The sequence below is a fragment of the Suricata suricatta genome, chromosome 5 (assembly GCF_006229205.1).
Source record: "Suricata suricatta isolate VVHF042 chromosome 5, meerkat_22Aug2017_6uvM2_HiC, whole genome shotgun sequence".
Taxonomy (NCBI): domain Eukaryota; kingdom Metazoa; phylum Chordata; class Mammalia; order Carnivora; family Herpestidae; genus Suricata; species Suricata suricatta.
In genome coordinates, this window is record NC_043704.1 from 2740735 (window position 1) to 2745027 (window position 4293).

Below are 4293 nucleotides of genomic sequence, written 5' to 3' on the forward strand. Positions count from 1 at the left end.
CCCTGCCCCTCCACCAGCAATGCCCATCCTCTCCCCACTCCCCCCTGCCCCTCCACTAGCAGAACCCAAGGCCCCGGGGGTTTGAGGTCTATCTCTTAGATGTTTGCATCTGAATGAATGAGCCCAGCCAGACTTTGTTTGCGGAGTGAGATCTATCAGAGGTTGGCCTGAGGGTCTAGAGGAGGGAATCCAGCTGTTCTGGACTGGTTTTTTTTCTCCAGAAAAATATTGCAGGCGTTGTGGAATTCGATGCAAACAATTTAAAAACTGTTTTGTATATTTATGTAATTGTGTCCTTCGGTTGCCCATGGTTTCCTGTCTCAACTCTGCCCTACATAGCTGCCTCCCCGGGCTGCCTGCCGCAGGGCTCATGTCTGCAAGGGATTCCGTGACCCGCATCCGCGGGCAACGCGGGGCTCAGGGGCACTCTGTGGTCTGGCTGCACGTCCTGGCTGGCTGGTGGCCCTGGACAGGCCCTCCCTTGGGTGGGGCACCATGGGCGGTCCCAGGCACACGTCTGAAGGCTCCCAGAAGGGGCCCCAGAGGGATGCGGGGCCCCCTCTCCTGACCTTACTGGTCGCATCTCCATGTGGGAGGCCGTCAGCCTCTGTGGGGAGCCCCAGGAGTTCAGTCAGGAGGCTGGCCTCTCACTTGTCCCCACAGAGGCCCCAGAGCTCTGGGCAAGGCCTCCGTTCTGCACAGAGGGGCTGAGTCACTTGGTGACCCCGCACAGCCGGGTAGGCAGGACTGGTTGCTTCGGGCCCTGGCTCCCAGGGGGTGCTGCCCAGCTGCCCCGGGCCTCCATGGGACCTGGGAGCTCTCCTGATTCTCCCTGTTCCGGAAGGAGGGCCAGGGCCGGCTCTGGGAAACCCTACAAGTTCGAGAGGGTCCTTTCCGAATTGGCACCTTGGGCTATGAAAATGTCACTTCCTCTTTCTGGCCCCCAAATAGACAGGAAGTTCAGAGAGGTAATTTTAACTAAAAGTCAGTTGCTTTTTCCTCTAACCAGGGTGGGTTTATTGCAGTTTCCCTGGGGCTGTTGACCAGCGCTTGTCAAGGACGCTCTGGCCACGAGGAAGGTGCACGTGCCGTCCTGGGCACTCCTAGAGCCCAGAACGCGAGCGTGGAGGCAACGGTCACCGTGCTCGCTCTCTGGTGCACAGGCCCCGCTGCCCCGAGGAGCGACCTCCCTGGCCAGGACGCCAGCTGGCAGCCGTCTCCGGCAAGTCCTCGAGCCCAACGCCTTGTTGACAGCAGCTCAGATGCTGATCTTGTGTCACAGTTGTTCATAACAACCCAGGACAACCCCTTCTTCGGGGCATGGTGGGTTCCATCTGACCTTGGGTCTCCCTCTGACTGTTGGTCCTTCTCTGACTGTGGTCCCCCTCTGACTGTGGGTCCCCCCTCTGACTGTGAGTCCCCCCTCTGACTGTGGGCCCCCCTCTGACCGTGGGTCCCCCCTCTGATCATAGGTCCCCCCCCTGACCGTGGGTCCCCCTTGACCATGGGTCCCCCTCTGACCGTGAGTCCCCCCTCTGACTGTGGCCTTCCTCTGACCGTGGGTCCCCCCTCTCTGACTGTGAGTCCCCCTTCTGACCGTGGGTCCCCCCTGACCATGGGTCCCCCTTGACCATGGGTCCCCCTCTGACCGTGGGTCCCCCCTCTGACTGTGGTCTTCCTCTGACCGTGGGTTCCCCTCTGACTGCGGGTCCCCCTCTGACCGTGCGTCCCCCTCTGACCGTGGGCCCCCCTCTGACTGCGGGTCCCCCTCTGACCATGGGCCCCCCCTGACCGCGGGTCCCCTCTGACCGTGGGTCCCCCTCTGCAGCCAGCACCTTTCCCAGACCTGGGCCCTCCTAACGAATGATTCTTTCACTGCGCCCTTTATCGGCGTGTGTTACCACCAGCCGTCACCGGATGCTGTATTTTGTCCCGGAGGGAAGGGGCTTCTGGCTTGGCCCCCTCATCCAGCCTGTTTTATAAACACCCTCGCAGGCGGGCTTTCCTGTCCTCGGAAGGACATTGTGCAGGTTCCCGCCAGCAGACCCTCCAGCTGGCCCCGGAGGGGACAGATCACTTTCAGGTCGAGACACGAGTTCTCTTCCTTCCCCATCACAGGAACTGATTTTCCTTTTCAAACTTGGAGGTTTTATTGGAGGATGAACAGAAAACCCAATCTGTTGTTAAAACACAAGGAGAAGGTTCCAGGATGGTGATTACGGTCGAAGGATTAAATGGAAACTTGCCCGAGAGCCTGAGATGCTGAAGCCCTTTGTGCAAGAGCCCCGGCTGCCACTGTGGGGGGTGGGGGGCAGTGTGCCAGGTCCGTGGCGAGTGGGGCGCCAGGATGCCAGGCAGCAGGGGGAGACCCCGCGCCTTCCCGAGCGGTGGCCGCGCAGCCCCTGCCTGACGTGCCCCTGACAGCCGAGGCCAGGCACAGATTGCAGCCCCCCAGGAGAGGAATGGCTGTGTCCGCCACGTCTGGAGGCACTAGACCGTAAATGCACTGTTCACGGTCAGCACGGCCCCGAGACCGTGGCTCCGCCGCGATCGCTCAGCCTCACTTACAGCTGAGAAAATCCGTTACATCCATTCCCCACCCTTGTTTTTTAGGAAGTGATTTAAAAAAAAAATAACTTTCTGTCCCCTAAAAACCACAGTGGCTCTAGCACCTCTTGATTTTGGAGTCTGGGGTGAAGTCTAAAATCTAATCAGGGACTCTTCTACCCAGGCCAGAGTTGGGCAGTCCTTTTGCCCAGGTAGAGGCTGGCCTCCGTGGATCCTGCCGCTCTGGGCCAGTGGGGGCCTCGCAGGGGGGGCGGGGGGAGGGCGCACCGAGGACAGAGTCTGATGTTTGCGGTTAAATAGGATCTGTGAGATTCAGTCCTCCAGAGCCTGGTGACTCCTGATCCGGAGGCCGCTCCCTGGTAGCCTTTGCCGTGCACCGTACCTTTGCAGTCGCCCCTCTGGGATTGGCCACCAGCCTTGTCCACACCCGTGGCTTCCCCCAGCCTCAGCCCAGGCCTCACCCAGCCCTGTTTCCAAGCAGCCCCTGCAGCAGAGGGGCTTCCAGAGTGCGCGTCCTTGGGTGGGTGGCCCATGCAGCAGGGAGGGGGAGGAGCTCAAGGAAGCCGGGCGGCGGGGGGGTCTGGCGTGGCTGGGCTGCCCCGTTCCCCTGTCAGCCTCCCTTGGAGGCCGCAGTGTGGACTGCAGCCTCCCCAGGTCCCCACCGTTAGAGGCTGTCTGAGAGCGGGGCCACGGGCAGGGTGACACGGTGCCAGGGCCAGAGTCTGTGTAGTGCGTGAGCCAGCAGCGCAGGGCCGTGGCCAGCGCAGGGCAGGGTCAGAGCTGGGTCTGCCCGTGGCAGGAGCTTCCTGGAGAGGAGTGAACACAGGCTGTGCCCCTGCGTCCCTGCGGGCCATCACACGGGGCTGAGACCTGGGCTGGCGAGCACTGTGCGGCCTGTGCACCCCGCAAGTGTCTGGACCCCAGCCCTCTCCTCGCCTGCTCCCTGGCTCTGCTGTCTCCCTCTTCCTGCTCCCAGAGGGGACAGATCACTTTCTGTCCTCCTCTGGCCACTGGGCTGGTCTGAATGGTGTCCGCCCCCCCCGCCCCCCCACCGTCAGTTTTAGTCTGGTGGCGGTCAGCCTGGATCTGGAGGAGAGACAGGCTCAGGGAGAAGCAGACATGGGGCACCGCACACCCAGGAGCAGCTGCGGGCCTCTGGCGGCCGGAGGGCGCGTGAGTCCCTCCCAACAGGCGCCCGCAGGACCTGGCCCGCCAGCACCTTCCTCTTGGGCTGCGGCCTCCAGAGGGGGGAGAATAAGTCCCTACGCTGCCAGGCCCTTCCCGGACTCGGCCTCCGTCTGGCCCTCACCATCCGCCACCCGGGCCCTGCAGCATCTGGGTTTGCATTGCCCGTTACCCCCTGGTCGCTCTCTGGGCTCAAGGACAACATGAGGGAGGGACTCTTCTCACAGTCTGGGAACCCCCACTCTGCGGGGACAGGTGTCCTCTGCCGTCCTGGTGGCCATGCTCACAGCAGCCCAGGCACAGCCCGCAGACCTGGGTCATGGGGGCACAGAGAGATGAGCCACACTCTCCAGGGGAGGGGTGCAGCCCTGCGCTCAGCCCAAGACCCCAAGAGGGGACAGCAGGGGAGGACAGTGGAGGAGGGAGCAGAGTGGGGAAGGGAGGACAGTGGGGAGGAAGGACAGTGGGGGAGGGAGAACAGTAGGGGAGGGAGCATAGTGAGGAGGGAGGACAGTGGGGGAGGGAGGACAGTGGGGAGGG